A 26,119-nucleotide genomic window follows, 5' to 3' on the forward strand; every position below is an offset into this window, starting at 1 on the left:
ATGTAGATAAGTTTATTTTTACATTTAAAAAATAACAAAATGCAGTTATATGCGTTTATTTTCAGTCATGTTCCGGGAATTTTATGTGCAGGCACGAAAAAGTCAGTCGCTGGCCAGCGCCTTTCCTATTGAATTTACATGGGGGGTCAAAGCGAGGCAAATGGTCTTCAGATATGGAAGTTATTTTTAAAACAATCCCGAAGTTCTTATCTTGCTTAGTTCTTAATTTGTGATAGGAAGAATATATCCTTGAATTTTGGTTTCGCGCGTGACACGGCTGGCTGGCTGTCTGGCTGAAGTACGCTAATGATCTCCCAAATATGCGCTTTTAACATTTCCAGACAGTCGCATGCAGTGCAGTGCTCATTTCGTCAGTAGTATGTATAATAGTGATTAAATACATATCAGTGACATATATACAATTCTTGAGGGCAAGTGTATTTCGTTTGTTTGGTTCGTGAGTTCGTGCTCGTGCGTGGGGATCTAATTTCTAAGAAAAAGTGCAGAAGGATCATGGCGTGGTTAAAGCAAAGCAAACGGTCTTCGGATATGGAAGTTATTTTTAAATCATACCTCAAGTCTTTATCTCGTTATCTCTTAATTTATGACAGGGAGAACGTCTCGTTTGTTTACGTTTCACGAGTGACTCGGCTGGCTGAGCTTTTAAATATACTGACAGCCGTGTGCAGTGGTGTTCATTTTATCAGTGTTATAAGATTGATTATATAAAGATCAGTGATATATATAATATTAAATGGCATGTGGCCTCCGAGGAGGCCGAGTGCAGGTCTTTCGAGTTGACACCACATAGGCGACCTGCGCGTCTATAAGAATGTGGCCCTACCTGTGATGAATTCTAATTCTCAAGACGGCACACACACCCAGCCCCCGAGCCATTGGAATTAACCAATGAAGGTTAAAATCCCCGACCCGAGCGAAAATCGAACCCGGGGCCCTCTGGACCAAAGGCCATCACGTTAATCATTTAAGCCATGGGGCCGGACAAGATCAGTAATAAATGTATAGTTCTTGAGGACAAGTGGATTGTGTTTGTTGTGTTTGTGTAGTCTGTGTAGTTGTCAGTTTGTGTTCTTGCGGGGGGTTATTAGTTCGAAGAAAAAGTGCAGAAGGATGTACAATGGATCGTCAAATTAAAAAGAAACGTTCCGTAGGTAAACTCAGGGGAAAAGAAAGCAATATTATAATGAGTGTCCTGGATTATTTTTTAAAGACTATGACTATGAGCAGCGCAGTCAGTGAAACAGCTAAAGCTACAGGTTGTTCCGAAAGAACAATCTATGCTATAAGGAAGGAACACACACACATGGTCCTTTGCGAACTCCCGAAAAAAAAAGCAAAAAAAGAGAAGGACGGCAGAAAAATGCAAGGAAAATGCGGGTAATGAACATGGTTTCGTTCATAATGCTGAACTAACATTTTTATGCCATAAAAACATAAGACAATTGGGCAAATTACGTGAACGAAGTAAAGAAAAATGAAAGAGATTTGTGGAAAGCAGACGAATTACAGGACGATGTCGACGATGAAATTTTTTAATACGACTTTCTTCACCGTCCGTATCATCTTCAAGTTCATCTCCCGAAGCCGGTTCATCCAACGCGGGAACATCAGGCCTTGCAGAAAGGATAGAAGGTGTACGTCCAATGTCTGAGAGCAACGCCAGTGATTAAGGTACGTTGTATTTATTTTACCATCCTGCAAATATTAGTTTATGAATGAATGAAGTTAAAATTACAAAATTACAAACGAAAAATGTGGAACTGTGACGCCCTGTTTGAGTCACACTCGAGCGTGATCTTCACGAGTCGATTTCGCAACAGCGCGCTCCATCTACGCTGTACTGCAATTTAAGGTTGGAACGCTCTATAGGACACTGCCCTTGAGGCGGTGGAGGTGGGATCCCTCGCTGAGTCCGAGGGAAAAGCCTAACGTAGAGGGTAAACAGATGATGATGATGATGATGATGACATCTTCTGAGGAACTTATGAGTTAATCCAGTTTTTAAAGTTCATAGTTTCTCCAGTAGAGGAGGATTTATTGGCGCAAGATTTAAAATTGCGGCGTAGGGGTGTACCGCCCGGTACAGAGCCCACGACTTTCGCGTTATTAGCACGACGCTCTAAGCACCTACTCTATCCGCCAATAAAAATGAGAGGGTGTGTCCGGATTTAGTCCAGAGCCTTCTCTAAACCTCCTCTCGGGTATAAAAGCTGTCGCTTTTTCGAGTTAACTTGTCTTATTGATCGCCGAATTACTGTATGTGTGTTAAGAGAGCAAACGGGTATCCTCATTCTTCGGCAGGCAAAACATTAGCCCAGGTATTGGCCGCCAGTTTTCTGTCTCTGCAGTTGTCTCCGCAAGTTGAACTCGAGGGGAAGGTTCCTATCTTTAACTATGGAACTGTCAATTCCTAAAATCTAACCTTTCTTCATTCTCATGTAAAATTTCATGTAAGTCCTTGTTTTTCTTCTTCTTTATCTGTTTACCCTCCAGGGTCAGTTTTTCCCTCAGACTCAGCGAGGGATCCCACCTCTACCGCCTCAAGGGCAGTGTCCTGGAGCGTGAGACATTGGGTTGGGAAATTCAACTGGGGAGAATGACCAGTACCTCGCTGCTATGCTGAACAAGGACCTTGCGGGGGGATGGGAAGTTTGGAAGGGATAGACAAGGAAGAGGGAAGGTAGCGGCCGTGGCCTTAAGTACCATCCTTACATTTGCCTGGAGGAGAAGTGGGAAACCACGGAAAACCACTTCCAGGATTGGTGAGGTGGGAATCGAACCCGGGCTTTCGGGGGTGGCAGCTACTCACACTAACCACTTCACCACAGAGGCGGAACTTGAAAGCTTGTTATTTGTTGAAATTTAAGATCTGAAAATAAATATAACCTTTATTTTAAAGTTTTAAGTTATTCTTTGACTATCGTAGATAGCCCGCACCCTCTTTTACAGATAACCCCGGAACATGTGGTAGCAGAGCGTGGTTGAATGGGTCTAGATAAAGCCCCTTTTGGCGGCCAAACGTAGAATTCGCTCTGAACTCTAAAAATTTTCTCGGCTGCTGGAAATTTTCCAAATTATTAAATTTTTCTGTCAACATGCCTGGTCCTCGCGAAGTCCTCGCTCCCGGGTACTTGCGCAAGGAGGAACTGTACTATGGGCTCCTCATTAGAAAGGTCCAATCTGGAGACACGTTTGTGGCAGATATTGCCAAACTTAAAGAGTCATTAGAACTTCCTATTTGCATCCCAGTGTTTGGGGAGAAAGAAATTGATGAGGCATTGTCCACTGTAACTGACAGTACCACCGAAATAGCTTCTGTAGTTAGTTTTTTTGAAGTGAGTGATCCATCTGCCAATCAACTTAAAAGAGTACAGGCTAGGCTGTTTCATTTCTACAATAGGGCTAGGGACCTATTGTGTGTAAAATTAAAGGATGATCGTGCTAAGGAAGCTAGCAATTTAATTGAACATCTGTCTGATATGTCTAACAGAGTTAGTCAATTGTTGACCGGGGCCGCTACTCCTAAGGCCGACCAAGTTCCTTCTGTAAATCTACCTACGGAAGAGGATCCTAGTAAATATATTGAGAGTAGGAAATCCGTCGCCACTCAACAAACATCTGCCCCATCGGAAACTGAGTCTGGTCATCCAAGACAATTTCCACCTTTCTTTTTGACTAATGCTGTGTGTGAACCTTCTCAACCCGCTATGCCGTCACCCCGTTTCCAAGTTTACTGTAAATTCAGACTAATGAGGAGGTCATTGCTTTCTTAAGGTTTTTAGTGGAATTTCAAGACCATGCTTTAGTGTTTGCTCTCTCTCATTCCCAAATACTTCAAATTATGTATCCTTATTCCTTTCGGACAAAATTGTTAAAGCAATAGCTGATCTTCTATAGAAGGCTTCCACCAGTTTTACACCAGAGTATTCGCGCTTCATTTCTCCGAAGACCAAATAGTGTAAACGATTGTGGAAGGTATCTATCTCTCCGTCCCATAGGTCGTATCTATGTTTTGCATCTAGACCTCAAACCTTCTCAGAGCTAATCACACTAACCACTAGACTAGGGGGGCGGGCAACAATTGTAATAATAATGTTATCTATCGGTTTTCGGAGACGCTGAGTGTTTTCACGAGCCAATAAATCTACCGACACGAAAGTGACGTATTTGAACACCTTCAAATAAAACCGGTGTGAGCCAGGATCTAACCTGCCAACTGGCGGTTAGAAGGCCAACGCTCTACCCTCTAAGCTACTCAACACGGACAGAGGACAAAATCCTGGCCATAGTTCCAACTGCACAGAGAGTTTCCAAATAACGAAGGAATGCGAGGGTAGCCTCTAAAAACCGGTCTCAATGAGGGCGAGAGAAAGGAAAAGGAGATTTGTGATGTGCACGACACAAAAGAGTTCTGAGAGAGAGCTCTCGTGCACAATTCCAGTGTCTGATGGAGGACGGGCAATAAGTGCACAGAGGCCTATATACTGTGCGTCCGCCTCTGTGGTTAGTGTGCTTAGGCCCGGATTCGATTCCCGGCTCTGCCACGAAATTTGAAAACTGGTACGAGGGCTGGAACGGGGTCCACTCAGCCTCGGGAGGTCAACTGAGTAGAGGTGGGTTCGATTCCCACCTCAGCCATCCTCGAAGTGGTTTTCCGTGGTTTCCCACTTCTCCTCCAGGCGAATGCCGGGATGGTACCTAACTTAAAGCCACGGCCGCTTCCTTCCCTCATCCTTGCCTATCCCTTCCAATCTTCCCATCCCCCTACAAGGCCCCTGTTCAGCATAGCAGGTGAGGCCGCCTGGGCGAGGTACTGGTCATACTCCCCAGTTGTATCCCCCGACCAAGAGTCTGAAGCTCCAGGACACTGCCCTTGAGGCGGTAGAGGTGTGATCCCTCGCTGAGTCCTAGGGAAAAGCCGAACCTGGAGGGTAAACAGATGATGATGATGATGACTTTATTCTGTTGTCGTTACTTGGAAACCTGTTATTTTTTGTCCTCGTTACATTTGTAACAGTGACAGACACGTAACTGTGACAAAGTATCTGCTACGTTATTTTTCAGCCATCTCTACTCTGGGGTATTAGGGTATCTAATGTAAACGCAGTCCTTCCTTCCTTCCTTCCTTCCTTTCTTCCTCTTGTCTTATTCTTCAAGCGATCGTTCCTTTACGATTTTTTTAAAAAAATCATCTTCAGAATTTTTCTTACCGATATCGACCACGCACTTTTACATCTTACGACAATCATGACAATACCCATCGCCAGTTAACACGATTAAAAATTATTTCCATGTTAGCAAGGCTCCGCCTTCGTTTGGACCAAGCAACAAAACTCTAAATTCTTCAGTTCAATGATCATACTCGGTACGGTGAAAGTGTATGACATAAATGGTCGGAAATTCCATTCTCTATAACTTCTACTGCGTAGTACTTTTCGATAGGAACAATAACATAGGTATTTCTTTCTTTCTTAATCTGTTTACCTTCCAGGGTTGGTTTTTCTCTCGGACTCAGCGAGAGATACCACCTCTACCGGGTGTACAACTGGCAAGAAGGACCGGTACCTCGCCCAGGCTACCTCACCTGCTATGCTGAACAGGGGCCATCCGGGCGGGGGGTGCGAAGATTCAAAGGGATAGACAATTAAGAGGGAAGGAATCGGCTATAGCCTTAAAAGTTAGGTACCACCCCGGCATTTTTCTGGAGGAGGAGTGGGAAATCACGGAAAACCATTTCCAGGATGGCTGAGGTTGGAATCGAACCCACTTCTACTCAGTTGACCTCCCGAGGCTGAGTGGATCCCGTTCGAGTCCTCGTAACACCTTTTTAAATTTCGTGCTAGAGCCGGGAATCGAAGCCCATACTAAGGGGATAATTTTGTAAGCTACATTTCACACAATGTGATCTATAGCGCTGCTGTTTAGCGAAAGATCTACACTGGTAAAATTGATCGCAGTCGGTAGGACTCGAACCTACGCTCCCAGAGGGAATCTGATTTCTAGTCAGACGCCTTAACCACTCGGCCACGACTGCTGAGTAACTTCAACGTTCTTCATCCTGAGTTTTGTAAAACAGGTTATACTTTCTTGTTCTTCATGGCCTCCTTCAACAGACGAATACCGGTATATGGTCATACGATCGCGGTGGATCCGGGATTTCCAATTACTTAACTCCTTCATTAATTTAATTTTGGTAATTGTCATGTGCTATACACAGTTCGGGTTTTATAGATGTTATTGCTGTGAGACTAAACGTGTAGCATGCCAGGAAGATATTTTACCTTCTGGAGGCTTCCAAACGAACTTAGTTTTTCGAAATCCGACGATTACCTCGAGCACAGCACTGCCAAAATGGGGTCTTATTTGTCGACCATCTTGTTTTGACGGGTGACGTCTTTCTTAATCTATTTACCTTCAGGGTTGGTTTTTCTCTCGGACTCAGCGAGGGATCCCACCTCTACCGCTTCAAGGGCAGTGTTCTGGAGCGTGAGACTTTGGGCCTGGGGATACAACTGGGAAGGAGGACAAGTAAGTCGCCCAAGCGTCCTCAGTTGCTATACTGAACAGGGGCCTTGTGAGGGGATGGGAAGAGGGAAGGAAGCGGCCGTGGCCTTAAGTTAGGTACCATCCCGGCATTTTCCTGGAAGAGAAGTGAGAAACCACGGAAAATCACTTCCAGCATGGGTGAGGTGGGAATCGAACCCACCTCTACTCAGTTGACCTCCCGAGGCTGAGTGGACCCCATTCCAGCTCTCGTACCACATTTCAAATTTCGTGGCAGGGCCGGGAAACGAACCCAGGCCTCCAAGGGTGGCAGCTAATCACACTAACCACTACACCACAGAGGTGGACAAAGTCGTATTCTAAGAGTTCACATTTGCAGAGATATCATTACAGTGCCGGTCCCATGATGTAGGGGTAAGTTGCCTGGTTGGATTCCCAGCCTGGCTAGGGATTTTTACCTGGATCTGAGGGCTTGTTCGAGGTCCACTCAACCTACGTGATTAGAATTGGGGAGCTAGCTGCCTGTGAGATAGCGGCCGCGGTCTAGAAAACCAAGAATAACGACTGTGAGGATTCGTCGTGCTGACCACAGGACATCTCGTAATCTGCAGGCCTCCTGGCAGAGCAGCGGGCGCTTAGTAGGCCAACGCCCTTCAGGGCTGTAGTGCCATGGGGTTAGATTATCATTACATCGGCGATATAGTTAATAGATACGGAGATGCCGGACCGAAAACAAAGACAGGTGAAAAATGATGAAAGGATGCGAGACGTCATTGCGAATGGATCCGTGGCCAAGCACGGACGACGTTTGCTCACGGCATCCGTGATGAAGTCGGCCAAAAAGGCGACTATATTGGTATAAATTGCTTCATACGAAAATCTGTGTAACGAAATAGTGTCATGTTACCTAGCAACAGTACCTTAGAGCTGCGGGGCTGTAGGGCCTATGTCATGGCCATCCATCAATATTTGACATTACAGACCGCACGGTTACTAGGTAACATAATCATTTGATTTTCACAAAGAGATTGCTATGTTTCGAATTTATCATGCACAGGAAGCCCACAGCGCGGTAATCAGGCAACCAGTGTTCGCCATGTTATTACCAGAACACTACCTTCTCTAAACAGTAGGTACAAACTGTCTCTGACTGGCGTTAGCAAAGCCCATCACCGAACGCAGCAGAACTTTTCTCATAACACGTATCTTGCGAACATTTAAGGCCATAAAATTGTGTGCTAATTCAGCGATCATTTTGTTGGACGTAGATCTCGATCCTACATACTGTATTTCTTTCGATGTATCGGAGCTTTTTTGTCTCACCTGTGGGTGGAGTTAAAGGATGCAATATCTGTACCCCCTGTGGCTACTAAGAGGGGAACAGACAAGGAATCTGTACTTGCTCTCGCGTCTTTTAAGCGTAAAATCATATCCATGGGTCTCCTCTTTCCTGTGTAGCAGAGCCATTTAGCCTACATATATTTTATTTACGCTGAATGAAACAGTAGTTTTGCAGGAAGGACAAAAACTGTATTTTCAAATATCTATGCTATTAGTGGTCCTGTCGCTAAATACTATAGAATTACATTTGTGATCATTTATATCTTCTACTTCCTTACCGTACCGGCTCTGATAACAGAGATAATCATAAATTTCGATTTTTGTTGCCAAGTCTATATCAGCGCCGAACCGCGAGAAAATCGGTATGTAAAGTCAAGGAATAAGGCACTACAGACTAGGCTCTAAATCATGTTATCGCGCTGGATGAAATTGGTAGTTTAGGGGAAGGTGTCTAAAATTTAATTTTTAAATAACAATGTGTCCGCCTCTGTGGTGTAGTGGTTAGTGTGATTAGCTGCCACCTCCGGAGGCCCGGGTTCGATTCCCGGCTCTGCTACGAAATTTGAAAAGTGGTATGAGGGCTGGAACGGGGTCCCCTCAGCCTCGGGAGATCAACTGAGTGGAGGTGGCTTCGATTCCCACCTCAGCCATCCTGGAAGTGGTTTTTTCGTGGTTTTTCACTTCTCCTCCAGGCAAATGCCAGGATGGTACCTAACTTAAGGCCACGACCGCTTCCTTCCCTCTTCCTTTGTCTATCCCTTCCAATCTTCCCGTCCCCCACCAAGCCCCCTGTTTAGCATAGCATGTGAGGCTACCTGGGCGATGTACTGGTCATTCTCCCCAGTTGTATCCTCCGACCCAAAGTCTGGAGCTCCAGGACACTGCTCTTGAGGCGGTAGAGGTGGGATCCCTCGCTGAGTCCGAGGGAAAAACCGACCCTGGAGGATAAACAGATTAAGAAGCAGAAGAAGAAAATTAGCCTCTCCAAAAGTGAAGTGATATGAATGAAATAGGATAAAACAACCAATCTGAAATCTTAAAACCACCAGAGTTGAGGACTTTGGAAACTAGTCACCATTTTAAAGTTAAACTATTCGTCGTTACTACCGCCAAAGACCTTGCTATCGTATCGCGGTATATCGGCCTGTTGAAGGAGGCCATGACAAAGATCTGTAACCTTTGTATTGGATTAATAACTGCTCTTAATCATGTGAATTAGTGGGCTTAAAATCACGCAGCAGTCGTGGCCGAGTGGTTAAGGCGTCTGACTAGAAATCAGATTCCCTCTGCGCGCAATTTTACCTTTGATTACACCTGTAATATCGCCGGTTTTAGTCCAAATCACAAGCCCTTTTTTTTAAGTCGTGAAATAAAGTATCGTTTGCTCTTTTCAGAAAGCAGTTCATTTTCTTGTCATCCGTTTACCCTCCAGGTTCGGTTTTTCCCTCGGACTTAGCGAGGGATCCCACCTCTACCGCCACAAGGGCAGTGTCCTGGAGCTTCAGACTCTTGGTCGGGGATACAACTGGGGAGTATGACCAGTACCTCGCCCAGGCGGCCTCACCTGCTATGCTGAACAGGGGCCTTTGTGGAGGGATGGGAAGATTGGAAGGGAAAGGCAAGGAAGAGGGAAGGAAGCGGCCGTGGCCTTAAGTTAGGTACCATCCCGGCATTCGCCTGGAGGAGAAGTGGGAAACCACGGAAAACCACTTCCAGGATGGCTGAGGTGGGAATCGAACCCACCTCTACTCAGTTGACCTCCCGAGGCTGAGTGGACCCCGTTCCAGCCCTCGTACCACTTTTCAAATTTCGTGGCAGAACCGGGAATCGAACCCGGGCTTCCGGGGGTGGCAGCTAATCACGCTAACCACTACACCACAGAGGCGGACGTTAATTTCCAATACTCAACAAAATTCCTTTTTTGAACACCGTTCGATTCCGAATTTCGTCACACTTCACACACGATTCTGTGAACACTACTCCAGCATGCATCGCGATGTTCAGCAGTGTGCATAGTTCTTTCAAGTGGCAGATTTGTCAAACTGTTTATCTGGTCAATAATATCGGTCTAGGGCGCATCTTTTCTACGGTTTTTCCCATCAACTTTGCACTGGATGGGATGCTTCTCGATGCTTTTCTCGCCGGATGACATGGCCGAAATGTTTTAATATTTGCTTTTGAACGTTTGGGAATAGCCGTGCGTTAGGGGCAATCCTTAGCTTCTTCACAAGGAGTCATTCCATCTTCTTGCTGCTAATTATATCCTTAGCATTCTTTTATTGTACAACATCTAAAAGACTTCGATTCTCCTACGACATGCAGCATTTATAGTCCAGGACTCAGAACCACACGTGGCGATAAGAAATACCAAACCTTTAACCAGTCACTTCTTTAATTTCTTGGTAATATGATGACCTTCCCATTTTTTTTCTTTGAGCAGACAGTGCACTCGAAGCCATACCTATCCTTCTTTTAACTTTCCCTTCACAATTTCCTTTACGGCTAATACGAACTCTTCCTCTGCCATGTGAGCGCATACACATTACATTACTCTTACACTGAAGGTAGTTATTTTCTTACTGTTGTGAACGATTGAGTGTCGCTAACCATACAGTTCGTAGACCCTACTTGCCGATATGATGTCTTACAGTTACTGTTAATCTTGGAGGTTGGCACTATGTAAGCATATTTTTTTCCTGACTTGCGAGATTATACGTACTACCACTGCCGTCTTGTGAAAATTTTAGTGTTAATTTTGCGAGTATAAGTAAAAGCATTGTAAAGGATTGTTGCATGTTCGAACGATGCATTTAATAACACGGTTTTATTTCGTCCAATTCATACGTATAGAATTCGATTAGGATGTCTAAGAAGCAAGAAAAATCTGCTATATCTTCTCCGAAAAGGAAAGTAGCATTACCTCCTCTATGAAGATCAGTTCAGTTGAAATGGAAAGAAATTTCGTTGCCAACCTAACCTAATTTGACCTAACCTTATCTCGTCATGACTTCGAACCTCATTGAACCTCTGAATGCATGCTGCAAGTTTCGCCAGTTGTTTGTACGAACTAGCTTCCTAAAAATACTGAAAAGTGTTCATGTTACGAGCGAGTCCTAATAAGTTTGAATCAGGGGCGCGAGAGAATTATTTCTAAATCATCATCATCATCATCATCTGTTTACCCTCCAGGTTCGGTTTTTCCCTCGGACTTAGCGAGGGATCCCACCTCTACCGCCTCAAGGGCAGTGTCCTGGAGCTTCAGACTCTTGGTCGGGGGATACAACTGGGGAGTATGACCAGAACCTCGCCCAGGCGGCCTTACCTGCTATGTTGAACAGGGGCCTTGCGGGGGATGGGGAAGATTGGAAGGGATAGACAAGGAAGAGGGAAGGAAGCGGCCGTGGCCTTAAGTTAGGTACCATCCCGGCATTCGCCTGGAGGAGAAGTGGGAAACCACGGAAAACCACTTCCAGGATAGCTGAGGTGGGAATAGAACCCACCTCTACTCAGTTGACCTCACGAGGCTGAGTGTACCCCGTTCCAGCCCTCGTACCACTTTTCAAATTTCGTGGCAGAGCCGGGAATCGAACCCGGACCTCCGGGGGTGGCAGCTAATCACACTAACCACTACACCACAGAGGCGGTATTTCTAAATCACTGAAATTAATATTCGTCACGATATTAGAAATGAAGAAAAAATTAAGAGACTACAAAATCTTTGTAATTTAACATTAAAGTCTGTCCTCAATACGCCCGGCGCTTTCGCTGAATGATCAGGTTCAATCCCCGGCCAAGTCGCGGCTTTTAAAAGCGTCTGCTTAATTCCAATAGGTCGCGGGGGAGGGGGGCGTTGTTTTTGGTCTTATTACACATCTTCAAATATACACAACATATAACACGAAAAGCACGGAACAGTGAATATATCACTTCACATACGGTTTGCGGCAGGAAGGGCATCTGGTCGTAAAACTACGATAAACAATTAAAATTAGCAGTCCCAGATAAGAAGACATGTACAACATTGAAATATAAGTTTCACAGGTCTAAAAATAATCTCTACCAGTAATATTTCAGCGTCTGCCTCATATCATAAATACTTTACTTTTAGTAATAACCTTTTTGTCGGAGGATTTTTGAATTTTGTCGAGAAGTGAACATTTATTTTTAAAATTAATTATTTTCTGGAGAGAGATGGAAATGAAAGGGAAATGTTCATCCTTAGTGAACGAAAAGAGACCATATTTCGTGTTTCTCTCGTAAAGTGTCAGTAGCAGTCGTGGCCGAGTGGTTAAGGCGTCTGACTAGAAATCAGATTCCCTCTGGGAGCGTAGGTTCGAGTCCTACCGACTGCGCGAAATTTTAACGAAAGCTGCACAACAAATATCCTTTTCTCGCTTACATTGCATAAATATTTCCCTTTTAAAATATCAAAGAATTAGGCATTTCTATCTCTCTCCAGAAATCATTATTTAAGGCGCTATTTGAATGGTGAAGAGAACTGAAAACTTATGTCTAATAGCAAATAATCTCGCGCAGTCGGTAGGACTCGAACCTACGCTCCCAGAGTGAATCTGATTTCTAGTCAGACGCCTTAACCACTCGGCCACGACTGCTACTTGGTGTTTTCTGCCTTAATCCATAATATTGCCATACTATTATTAAGATAAAGGTAATTCTTTCCTGTTTGTCAACGTCGACTTACTTAATTCACTGAGGTTTGCAGACTAAATGCTGAAAGACAGAACAGTTGATATTGAAAATGTGTATTAAACTTCGTTGAATGGAATGTAATACGCTGAAATATATTTAACTAGGTAATGATTCCGTGCGCATTTCTGTGCCTTTCTATAACCTCGGACTTGACGAGGGATCCCACCTCTACAATCTAAAGGGCAGTGTCCTTGAGTGTGAGACTTTGGGTTGGGGGATACAACTGGAGAGGATGACCAGTACCTCACCCAGGCGGCCTCATCTGTGGAGGAGCGGAAGATCGGAACGGATAGACAAAGATGAGGGAAGTTAGGTACCATTCCGACATTTGCCTCGAGGTACTGCCAAGCACATTTTTTCCTACAGCTTGTTGTATTTTTCCATGTAACCAGCTTAGTGTTTGTTACGAATATGCCTTGGTTCGTAAGAGAGGTCTCCTGTCGGTAGATTGTACTATTTGTTTTTATTGTTGCTTAAGAGAGAAGTGAAGTGATACGGATAACCTCTGAAGTGACACTTGTCCACCGCAGTGTGACAGGCTTCCTGCTTGTTTGACATGACCGGCCTTCATGACACTCGCCAAAACAGTGTTCTAGGACGAAGAAAGTCGATCACGCTTCCTCTTACTCAATGCGGTTCACAGAATTATAGAGGTATTCTCCCCCGATTCCGAGCATATTATATAATTAAGTGCCTGATAAATAATTGACTACCTTAGTTTGGGCTAATCTCAAGCACCAGTGAATGGTTCCTGAGTTAGGTGTAGTGGTTAGTGTGATGAGCTGCCACACCCGGAAGCCCGGGTTCGATTCCCGGCTCTGCCATGAAATTTGGAAAGTGGTACGAGGGCTGGAACGGGGTCCACTTAGCCTCGGGAAGTCAACTGAGTAGATGTGGGTTCGATTCCCACCACAGCCATCCTGGAAGTACTTTTCCGTGGTTTCCCACTTCTCCTCCAGGCAAATGCCTGGATGGTACCTAACTTAAGGCCACGGCCGGTTCCTTCCCTCTTCCTTGTCTGTCTCTTCCCATCTTCCCATCCCCCCACCAAGGCCCCTGTTTGGCATAGCAGGTGAGGCCGCCTGGGCGAGGTACTGGTCATCCTCCCTAGTTGTATCCCCCGACCCAATGTCTCACGCTCCAGGACACGGTCCTTGAGGAGGTGGAGGTGGGATCCCTCGCTGAGTCCGAGGGAAAAACCAACCCTGGAGGGTGAATAGATTAAGAAAGAAAGATAGTGCTTTTATCGAGGAAGGATTCTACAGGTAGATATTTCGTTGACAGTGGCTGGCACACTGAAAGGAAGGGCATGGCAGTTTAGGGTAAAGATGTATTATTTTTAACATCATCACGGCCTCATTGGACCGCATTCACGTATCCTTACCTATATGTCGTTTCAATGGTTTGCCCTCATCGTCAGGTACCCTCCAATCCTGGATTTTTGTTTAAAGATGTGTCTATTTAGGATATCATTCCATTATCCCCTTTAGCCACTCATGGTGCAATCTGGGCTTACCTTTGAGATTCCAAACTTGTGTTAGGATCTGTTTCGTCAGTCTGCTATCAAACGTACGGAACACATGACCAAAGAAAGTCAGCCCCCTTTTCTTAATGACATCCGTTACTTTGCCCACCTTGTTATGCACTTGTTCATTGTTTCTGAGCTTCCATGTCCCTTCCTTTTTAATGGTTCCTAAATTCTTTCTCCTTATCCTTCTAGTTTCTCCAGGTCTCGTTTTGAGGTATTATTTCTCTAGCTCAGTGTTTCTGATGCATATAAACTTCCGATCTTAGCTTCGCATGATAGTGCTCTCTTATTGTATATATTTAGGCTGACTTCATTTTAATTAGTCTCGCCTCCATACGTTGTTTCACATTATTCCTCATATCTAGCCGCTGCCGTAAACATCTGAATATCGCCCCGTGTGCTTTTTAATCTTAGACGCATCGTCCATTGAACCAGTTGAGCAACAGATTTTTTTTTTTTTTCGAGTTGCTTTACGTCGCGCCGACACAGATAGGTCTTATGGCGACGATGGGACAGGGAAGGGCTGGGAGTGGGAAGGAAGCGGCCGTGGCCTTAATTAAGGTACAGCTCCAGCATTTGCCTGGTGTGAAAATGGGAAACCACGGAAAAACATTTTCAGGGCTGCCGACAGTAGGGAAGCAACAGATTGAGGAACTTCATAAATATTAGAGGCATTCCGTGTATGTACTATATACAAAATATAAAAGTCAATCGTATTTTTCAACCTATTTACTGCAAAAGTTCAAAATGCTGAATTTACAGAGGCTGAAGGTTGTGTTAAACCGCGGGCTCCACTGACTCGTGTGGTAAAAAAAGCACATTACAATGATCGTTGCTCTTAATGAATAATGTAGCTACGCACTTATCTGTGGTCCTGGTGTCAAGAATACAAAGTGAGCCATTCAGTGGAATGTGAGATCCAAGGTCAGCGAATACGTGGCTACGAACTTCAGTGTGCGACATCTCTTTAAGAGCACCAAAGAAGAACAGAGCTGTTATATCATTTGAAGATTTACCGTATCATTTTTCTGTGAAATGAAATGAAATGGCTTTTAGTGCCGGGATGTGCCCGAGTACTTCGGCTCGCCAGGTGCAGCTCTTTTGATTTGACTCCCGTAGGTGACCTGCGCGTCGTGATGAGGGGAATTAACCAATTATGGTTAAAATTTCCGACCCTGCCGGAAATCGAACCCAGGATCCCTGTGACCAAAGGCCAGCACGTTAACCATTTAGGCATGGAGCCGGACGTCATGTTTCTGTGTCTTTACTGGAAGGAGTTTTACCAGCTTTGGTTAACGAGTAATATACTGCAGTTGTTGATCATGTTTTTTGTCTTCGAAGGTATGGCGTCATATTTACAGAAGGCTGTGCATTGCAACAATACTCCGTGCATGAACCTCACGCTTAGAGAAAAGAGCGCTGGAGGGAATATTCATCGTTGAAAGAATTATTATTAATATTATTGGATCACACCGCGCTTTTATGATTCGCCTTTCTGGTCTTCCGTATGGCTTTCATTTTTTTCTCCGTGGGCTCTCTTCCATTCTTCAGTCCACTTGGTTCGTTGTCTTTTTTAACTTATTCTCTGGCTGTATTACATATCTGTTAACCTTTTTCTTTCTTTCTTAATCTGTTTACCTTCCAGGGTTGGTTTACCCTCGGACACAGCGAGGGATCCCACCTCTACCGCCTCAAGGGCAGAAATTGGGTCGGGGATACAACTGGGAAGGATGACCAGTACCGCGACCAGGCGGCCTCACCTGCTATGCTGAACAGGGGCCTTGTGGGGGGATGGAAGATTGGGAGGGATAGACAAAGAAGAGGGAAGGAAGCGGCCGTGGTCTTAACTTAGGTACCATCCCGGCATTTCCCTGGAGGAGAAGTGGGAAACGACGGAAAACCATTTCCAGGATGGCTGAGGTGGGAATCGAACCTTCATTTACTCAGCTGACCTCCCGAGGCCGAGCGGACCCCGTTCCAGCCCAAATTTCGGGCAGCGTCGGGAATCGAATCCGGGCCTTCGGGGATGGCAGCTAATCACACTAACCACTACACCACAGAGGCAGCTGTTTACCTTTTTATGGAACAGATGTCTGTCCAATATTTCTGATGTATCTACTGTATCTGGGCTTTCTCCAGGTTGTTTTTGTCTGCTTGGATCGCTGGTAGACTCTTCAATTTTGTACTGTATGTCATGATCTTGTGTGTAAGCCTTGCTGTTGGGAGTCTTTGAACGTGTCCATAAAATTTTTATTTTTATTTTCTAATATCTGCTGTCAGATTGGATGATTTCTCCTTTGCCTATTTTATTATTATTACCTGTCTGTAATTTACCTCGTCTTTTCTTAACTAATTGCAAAGAATTTAGAAATGTATCGGCAGTTTGATAAATGTTATTCTAATCCCTAACTCCTCTTCCTATAAACGAATATTTGTCCCAATTTGTCCTCTTGTATTACAGCTTTATCTTCATATTGCTTTGTTTCCTACTTTTAAAGACACGACTCAAACATATTCGTCTACTAATGTCATTCCACGCCATCTCTCCACTGACAGATCGGAATATACCGCTTAGTTAAGTCTTCCCATCCCACGCTTCGCAACATTTTCGTAACGCTACTCTTTTTTCGGAAATCACCGAGGACAAATCGAGCTCCCTTTCTTTGGATGTTTAACCATCTTCCTGGTGTAGTTCCCGTACGCTGGGACCATACTCTAGTCTTACTACATACTTATATGCCCTCTCCTTCACATCCTTACTACAACCCCTAAACCATACAAACAGATCTATACCCTTTATTTACAGACCCATTAAGGTGATTACCTCAATGAAAATTTTTCCTTATATTAACACCTAGGTACTTGCAGTGATCCCCATAAGGGACGTTCACCCCATCAACGCAATCATTTAAACTGAGAGGACTTTCCTATTAAATATTTGATTAGTGGATACAAAGAAGTTAGAATGAGGCCTCTAATGGTAAACCATTACGAAATAAACTGGGTGGAATTGCGGAAATAATGTTTGCTAACAGCTGTTATTAACCAGTGATCGCTGTAACATTGAGAAGGTCTCAAATAAGGAAGAGAAGTCTGTTATCTTACGAAACGAAATTATAAATATGACATCAAAATATCGTCTTTACTGTTGTTACCGTGTTTTAGCGGTAGTTATGCGTAAAAGAAGGTGCGGGTGTGAATGGGTTTCAAGCTACGAAATTATAGTGCATGTAAAATTAATTTAAAATTTAACAAGGTTATATTTTCTTTCCAAAAACAAAGCAATAACAGACATGGCAGGTACAATGTAGCAAAACAAGGGGAGTTACAATATTTACAGGTTTTGGGCTTCACGCCCGGACTTCAGCGATCAGCTCAGTTTTACCACAAACACAAGTTTTAACAGAGGGGCAGAAAACCCCATTCATCCCTAGGAGCCCCTGGCTCCGAATTACACAGAAAAGCCTCCACGAGGCATATGACACTCCATTTTCAAAAGAGCGATCCGCTCTCAAAATTTAAGCCTCTCAAAGGCCACACCAAACTCTACCTTCAAGCTGTCCTCTAAGGACGTATTCACAGGGGTAAAATACCCAACCTACTGAGGTCTATTACATGAAAAGAAGGTTGATTACATGACCTCTAAAATAACAATTTGAGAGGAGGCTAACCGCACTCCTGATACACTTCGTTTAAGACCTACTTGGCACTAGGCCGTTAATACAAGGGCTAATCCCATACTACAGAGGTGACTTACGAAAATAACAATTTACATTACATCACGGAAGAATGGGTTGAGAAAATAAGTTCACCTCAAGACAATTGAGTGGGAGCTCGAGAGGGTTAAGCACTCTCTATCCCGATATGTAGCTTTACAAGAAAAAGATGAAAAGAGTAATTACATTTTAGGAAAAGGTTACATGATGGAAATGCTTCGAACCCGCCGCGAGACTTAAACTGCCGACCTAGCAAGAAAAGAAGTTATTAATAGGCCATTACCTGGTGTTGAACGGCTGAAGACGAAAGAGGCGCTTCCCGCCTCCTGCTATGTACTTAATACACTGAAAGATGGAACAGAAGTGGCCTGGAGACCCTAAAATCAGCAGTTTATATCCTCTCGCGGAAGATTCTAGGCGTTAGGGGAAATAAAACACCCTCCCTCAAAGTTTTTATTGGCTAGGGAAAAGAAACCCCTACATAGAGGAAGAAGAAACACATTATTGGTGGAAAATAAATTAAAGAAATTCGGGATTGGCTAGATCCAAAATAAGGGGAAAAAGAGGGGTATACAGCCAACTTAAACCATGACAGAAGGAAATTTAACAAAGAACCAACTCTTGAAATAAAAATTTCTCCAACAAAATAGTTCTTTGATTTCGCACTAGGTTGCACTATTGTAATTCTTCCGTAGTGTCCTCTAGAAGAGAAAGTTCACACTTCTTACTTCAAGCAAAACAAAGACACATCAAAAATGACACCGTTCACAAACTCAAAAATTTCCAAGTGGTGACATCTTCCGAGAAACTAGAAAATTAATAGAGTAGATAAAGTTCAGATTTCCACCAGAAGAGGAATTTCAACTGGCGCAACTTTTAAATAACCGGAGTAGAGGTGTACCGCCCGGTACAGACCTCCCCCCCCCAAAAGTTCCTCCACGGGGTAACACAGAAGAGCATAACTTTTGATTGAAAGTAAGGTCCACGTTTTAATGTGAATGTGAAGATAGTTTGCAGTAGCATTTATGAGAATTAGGTTTGTTTCAATTTCAAAATTGTTGTTGCAGGTGAAGTAAAGTCTTTCTGTTTGTAGAAGTTGAATTTCTGAAGATAAACTTTTAATACTTGAAAGTGATGAAAAATTTGGCAATGTCCACCAATTATTGTTGTTGAATTCCCAAGTGTAATCATTACTTATAGTAACTGTTCATGTAGTTGATGTTGATGAAGTGAGGTGGCCAGACCGGCTGTTACAGCTTGCGTTCAAAGGAGGCCGCTCGGACCCCTCAAGTACCCTGAGATACCGCTCGCCCGCACTATGAGGGGAGCAAAGGTGTTGAAACACGCCGCGCCCGCGGTGAACATATACAGGCTGCGGGCAAGTAGCAGGTCGTGCGCCGCACATCAGCCTTGGCCGGGAGGAGAGCTCCGGCTCGCCGGGCACATGTCGTCTTCGCTGGAGAGGAGGGGGCCCATCCCCCTCCCCAGATGCTGCACGGCGCTTCGCGGCAGCGGGGGCACTGAAACATTAAAACTAGGCGGCAGAATTGTGTTGGACCATCATGTTTCTTTGAGGGCACAGGCTTGTAGAGAGATTGAGGGGCCAGCGGCGTGCAGATATTCATGGTATTCATTAAGCCACTGTGTAGAGTGGAGCAGGAGACGGGAGCGTGGTAATGGCCGTGGCAAAGACAGGATGGCAGTTTAATGGGTCGGGGCAGGTTTCACAAACATGCTTACATAAGAAACAATTTCTTATAGAAGGGGCAGAATGCCTAGAAATTGAAAACTCAAAACAAAATATAACCTTCATATTCCTTTCAAGATAACATGAAGCAAGTTAACACGTAAATTACACCGGTTTCACCTGTGACAGGTGAACCCTAATATCCTCTCGGTGGCTGGATTGCTAATTAAGAACGTAACTGGCGTAAGAAAATCGAGAATGATACAAGGCCCATGAAATCTGGGGGCAAGCTTGCCCGCGGGAACAAAATTCTTGACCATTACTTGGTCGCCTACCTTCAAAGGGGTGGGTCTCCGTCCACGATCATACCTTTCCTTAACCTTTTCATGAGACACTTTAAGATTGGCTTTAGCCTTCTTCCAAAGATCTTTAATGCTGTCCGGATCTATTGTCTCGGGTAGAATGTCATTCAGAGACCAGAGGTTAGAGAGCGGCGAGTTGGGAACAAACTTAAACATCAAAGAAGCTGGAGTAAACTTGTAAGATTCATGAACCGCCGAATTCAAAGCAAAAGCTATCCAATGCAGGGACGTGTCCCACCTGGAAGGATCTTCATGATGATAGGCAATAAGTGCGGACCTGAGATTACGGTTAACCCGTTCAGCCAGAGATGGTTGAGGGTAATAAGCAGAAGTAGTTACATGAGAGATTGATAAGTCAAAACAGAATTTACGAAATAAATTAGATGTAAAAGCCTTAGCATTATCAGATACAATATATTGACACGGACCAAAAGAAGCAAAAATTGAATTTAAGCAGGTAATGGTAGACTGAGCGGTAGCCAGCTTAGTCGGAAATAACCAAGAAAATCTGGTAAAACCATCTACGCACACAAAGATGAACTTGTTAGCGTTACCCTTTGACTGGGGGAAGGGTCCTACATAATCGATATACAGACGTTCCATGGGGCGCGACGCTTGATGCGAAGACAAAAGGCCTACCTTGGTGGACATGGTGGGTTTACTGAGCAAACAAGATTTACAAGCTTTTACAAGTTCACGGATTTCACCGTCCATACCTTTCCAGATGAACATTTCACGAATCTTTTCACGAGTTTTAAAGATACCCAGGTGCCCCCCCCAATGGGGTCTCATGATAGTATTTGAAGATCATAGGCACAAGAACCGCTGGAACGACAACCTTCATCATCTTATCATGCCTCGATGGGCAACATAAAACACCATTCCTCAGAACATAAGGGACGACATGTTCCCCAGAAGAAAGGGTTTCCATTATCGGACCCAGCGTCGGATCTTCACGTTGGTATTTCTCAATATCCCTAAAGAGCATGGGAGCATCTGTTAAGATGGCATTAACCTCAGATAGTATGGACTCGGGAGGTGATGAACTGTCGGCCGGTTCCTGGGTCTCGACGTCGTTAGAAAACATACGGCTGAGTCCATCAGCCACAACATTTTCAGTACCTCTGATATGCCGTACATCGAATTGGAAGGCGGAAATACGGATGGCCCAACGGGCTATACGACCTGTACGACGCGGCTTACCTAAGACCCAGCTTAAGGCTTGATTATCTGTCTCCAGATCGAATTTGACGTGTTCCAGATAGAGACGGAACTTTTCTAAGGCGAATAAGACTGCCAAACCTTCAAGCTCATATATGGAGTACTTTGCTTCTTGAGCTGACAATGTCCTAGACGCATAGGCGATGGGTCGCCTCCCTCGTTCAGTCTCTTGAAGAAGGACTGCAGCTACTGCTGACGACGATGCGTCGGTTTGGACAATGAATTTCTTCGAGAAATCAGGCATAGCAAGGACAGGGGCATTACAGAGAGCTAATTTCAGATCTTCGAAAGCGGCTTGTTGAGAAGGTCCCCACTCGAATTTGATGCCTTTCCTACGAAGAAGGTTTAAGGGCGCCGCTCTATTAGCAAAATTAGGAATGAACTTCCTGAAGAAATTCACCATACCGATGAACCTGGCGATACCTTTAATGTCCTTGGGAGGTTTAAAATCACGGATGGCCTGTGTTCTAGAATGATCGACTGCTACACCATCGGGTGACACAATATGCCCTAGGAATGACATAGAGGGCTTAGCAAAGGCAACCTTGGACAACTTAACCGTTAACCCAGCCTTACGAAGGCGATTCAAAACTTCTCGCAGATGATCTAGATGTTCTTCAAAAGTCTCTGAAAATACGACGACATCATCCAAGTAGTGATATAAGTACTCGAATTTGATGTCGGAGAAGACCCTATCTAGCAGCCTAGTGAGTACAGCTGCTCCCGTAGGGAGCCCGAAAGGCACGCGGTTGTATTCATATAAATTCCAGTCCGTGGCAAACGCTGTAAGATGTTTAGACTCTTCGGCAAGGGGAATTTGATTATAGGCCTGATTTAAGTCCAAGATGGTGAAGAACTTGGCCTTACGAAACCATGAAAAACAAGAATGAAGGTCGGGAAGGGGCACAGATTGCAACACCACCTTCCGATTGAGAGCCCTGTAATCAATGACAGGCCTGAAGCCTCCTTGGGGTTTCGGGACTAGAAAAATAGGCGATGAATACGCTGACTTAGAGGGCCTAATAATACCATCCTTCAACATCTGATCGATGATTTCTTTCAGAGCTTTCATTTTAGGAGGAGACAGCCTATAAGGTGGAAAGCGAACAGGAATCGAATCCGTGACCTCAATTTTGTATTCAATAAGGTCAGTAACACCAAGAGTATCAGAGAACACCTCGGGAAACGACTGACACAATTTGCGAATACTATCAGCCTGCTCCTCAGGTAGATGTCTAAGGTCTAACAACATCTCATCCTGGGTAGGCGAAATAGATGAACATGATGCAGAATTACACTTTAATAGAGGGATTTTACAATTAGAGGCAAATTTGAATGTGCACGACTTACTCTGAAGATCGAGCACAAGACCAGTGTGAGACATGAAGTCCGCTCCCAGTATGATGGGGCAAGACAAATGCTTGGCCACAAACAATTTGATTTTCCATGTAAATTTAAAAACACGAATTTTGACATGTAAGGAACCTAGAATTTCTAATGGAGATGAATTAGCCGAAACATATTTAACAGGAGATGAGTCATAGTCAGGGAGTTTACAAACAGATTTCAATTTAGAATACCAATCAGCCGAAATAATGGAACAAACACTGCCTGAATCTAAGAGAGCTGTTATAGGCTCGTTATTTAACTCAATCTTAAGAAAAGGAACAGGTGCGGGGGTATCCGCCGCAATCCTAAGACACTCTCTGGGGCATTCAAAAAAGGAATTTGAAGATTGCTCATTCCCTGAATTCTCGACCTTTTTGCCCGGGGCTGAGCCTTGGAAAGCAGAATTAGTCGACTCAGCCGAAGCCGCTAGTCACTTTTTATTATTGGCATAGGTGGAATTTGCACCAGAAGTTGAGCAGGAGGGGGTGCTATTTGAGTTTGGGCAATTCTTGGCGATATGTGAGAAAGCCCCACATTTAAAGCAGCCTTGTGATGAACCAGCTCCATTCCTAGTCCCACTTGGCTTGATCAGTGGACACTTGTTGCGCAGATGGTCAGGCGACCCGCAAGCATAACATTTACGGGGATTGACTGGTCGGCGAGGTGGAGGCCGAGTGTTACTAAAGGAAGGCGGGGGTTCTTTCGCGACACGCAAAGAATCGGCGTACCTAACTCCTTCCGCTGAGACGGCCAATGCTTCAAGTTCAGAGAAAGTTTGCGGGCACGCCGCGAAACACAAATATGACCTATAGGGAGGTGAAATTCCCTCTACAATAGCCTGTACAATCTGATCTTCAGGAAAGTGCAGAGCAAACACCCTAGTGTAGAATTTGATATCTTGTATGAAATCAGCCAAGTTTTCATCCAAGCGCTGTACACGGTAATAGTACTTCTGAATCAGAGATGACCTGGCGCGGGCAGGAATAAAATTTGCAAGCAAATGTGCATGGAAATCTTCTATAGATGACTGTTCAGCTATGGCTCTTACTATTTTATCAGAAAGAATACCAATTGCATAGGGATAGATGATTTGCAAGATCTGACAAGGGGAAAGCGAAAACACAAGGGCATGATCCTGAAATTCCACTAAAAATCTTAAAAATGAAATAACTTCACTAGTGGTGTTGACAGAAAACTTAGAGATACCTCTTAGCAACATTGCCAATGGATGAGGCAAGCTGCTAAACCCAGGTGACATAGTCGTTAAAGGTTTCAATGGCAAAGAAGTTAATTCAGAGCGGATGTTACCCAATGACGCACGGCGTTCAGATTCGTTGTTCGATGGGGCAGAGATAGTTTGAGCAGCAACGGTTATCCTATTGACTTCTCCCTGAGGAGGCTCTTCATCACTACCTACATTCACTACGGTGGGCTGATCAGATTTGGGAGGAACTTCCCCAGTTAACAATTGAGTGACTTTACTAGACAATTCAGAGATAGTTTCAAGGAGCGTATTAGCTTGCTTCCTCTGAACGTCATTCACCTTCAGAGACAACAGATCATTAACTCTATTTGAAAAGTGATATAATCTGCCTTGTACACGCTTAATTTGGTTAGGAGACGGATCATTTTCATCAAAAAAGCTGACTACAGATGCTAGCCCAGTAATATTCTCGACGATCGTGGAAAGAGAATCATCAATTTCTTTCTCTCCCAAATTGGGGATGGAAATGGGCAAATCAAGGGACTCTCTAAGCTTGTTTGTGTCGATTGCAACCGTGCCTCCAGATTGAACGTTTCTAATAATTAACTCGTATATCAACTCCTCTTTGCGCAAATAGTTAAGGAGGAGAACATCGCGAGGGCCGGGCATGATGACGGAACAATTTTGAAAAACTCAAAAAATTCCAGCAACTGAGAAAATTGTTAGAGTTCGAATCAAAGCAATGTTTAGCCGTCAAAAGGGGCTAAATTGAGACCCATTCAACCACGCTCTGCTACCACTTGTTACCGTGTTTTAGCGGTAGTTATGCGTAAAAGAAGGTGCGGGTGTGAATGGGTTTCAAGCTACGAAATTATAGTGCATGTAAAATTAATTTAAAATTTAACAAGGTTATATTTTCTTTCCAAAAACAAAGCAATAACAGACATGGCAGGTACAATGTAGCAAAACAAGGGGAGTTACAATATTTACAGGTTTTGGGCTTCACGCCCGGACTTCAGCGATCAGCTCAGTTTTACCACAAACACAAGTTTTAACAGAGGGGCAGAAAACCCCATTCATCCCTAGGAGCCCCTGGCTCCGAATTACACAGAAAAGCCTCCACGAGGCATATGACACTCCATTTTCAAAAGAGCGATCCGCTCTCAAAATTTAAGCCTCTCAAAGGCCACACCAAACTCTACCTTCAAGCTGTCCTCTAAGGACGTATTCACAGGGGTAAAATACCCAACCTACTGAGGTCTATTACATGAAAAGAAGGTTGATTACATGACCTCTAAAATAACAATTTGAGAGGAGGCTAACCGCACTCCTGATACACTTCGTTTAAGACCTACTTGGCACTAGGCCGTTAATACAAGGGCTAATCCCATACTACAGAGGTGACTTACGAAAATAACAATTTACATTACATCACGGAAGAATGGGTTGAGAAAATAAGTTCACCTCAAGACAATTGAGTGGGAGCTCGAGAGGGTTAAGCACTCTCTATCCCGATATGTAGCTTTACAAGAAAAAGATGAAAAGAGTAATTACATTTTAGGAAAAGGTTACATGATGGAAATGCTTCGAACCCGCCGCGAGACTTAAACTGCCGACCTAGCAAGAAAAGAAGTTATTAATAGGCCATTACCTGGTGTTGAACGGCTGAAGACGAAAGAGGCGCTTCCCGCCTCCTGCTATGTACTTAATACACTGAAAGATGGAACAGAAGTGGCCTGGAGACCCTAAAATCAGCAGTTTATATCCTCTCGCGGAAGATTCTAGGCGTTAGGGGAAATAAAACACCCTCCCTCAAAGTTTTTATTGGCTAGGGAAAAGAAACCCCTACATAGAGGAAGAAGAAACACATTATTGGTGGAAAATAAATTAAAGAAATTCGGGATTGGCTAGATCCAAAATAAGGGGAAAAAGAGGGGTATACAGCCAACTTAAACCATGACAGAAGGAAATTTAACAAAGAACCAACTCTTGAAATAAAAATTTCTCCAACAAAATAGTTCTTTGATTTCGCACTAGGTTGCACTATTGTAATTCTTCCGTAGTGTCCTCTAGAAGAGAAAGTTCACACTTCTTACTTCAAGCAAAACAAAGACACATCAAAAATGACACCGTTCACAAACTCAAAAATTTCCAAGTGGTGACATCTTCCGAGAAACTAGAAAATTAATAGAGTAGATAAAGTTCAGATTTCCACCAGAAGAGGAATTTCAACTGGCGCAACTTTTAAATAACCGGAGTAGAGGTGTACCGCCCGGTACAACTGTAACTGAAAGAAGTGAATCAGTGAAATGTAACGGAAGGCAGCAGTACGTAAAAGAGATAATGGAATGGAAGAGGAGAGATGGAGAAGCCTGGCACAGAGAAGATATAAATGGCAAATTGCTTCTAACGAACCGTGAAGTTGAAGACTTAGAT

At 44.0% G+C, this 26,119-nt stretch overlaps 1 long non-coding RNA gene and 3 other non-coding genes across 4 annotated transcripts in view; 2 read left to right on the plus strand and 2 right to left on the minus strand.

Annotated features, from left to right (window-relative positions):
- The window catches only part of LOC136882429 (uncharacterized), a 380,234-nt gene that overhangs the window by 84,751 nt on the left and 269,364 nt on the right, over positions 1-26,119 (plus strand). The window lies entirely within an intron of this gene.
- TRNAS-AGA (transfer RNA serine (anticodon AGA)) lies at positions 5,974-6,055 on the minus strand. Its single transcript has one exon. It is a non-coding gene; the product is annotated as a tRNA-Ser (tRNA).
- TRNAS-AGA (transfer RNA serine (anticodon AGA)) lies at positions 12,137-12,218 on the plus strand. Its single transcript has one exon. It is a non-coding gene; the product is annotated as a tRNA-Ser (tRNA).
- Positions 12,398-12,479, minus strand: TRNAS-AGA (transfer RNA serine (anticodon AGA)). The gene has a single exon. It is a non-coding gene; the product is annotated as a tRNA-Ser (tRNA).

Source organism: Anabrus simplex, chromosome 10 (assembly GCF_040414725.1).
Source record: "Anabrus simplex isolate iqAnaSimp1 chromosome 10, ASM4041472v1, whole genome shotgun sequence".
NCBI classification, from domain to species: domain Eukaryota; kingdom Metazoa; phylum Arthropoda; class Insecta; order Orthoptera; family Tettigoniidae; genus Anabrus; species Anabrus simplex.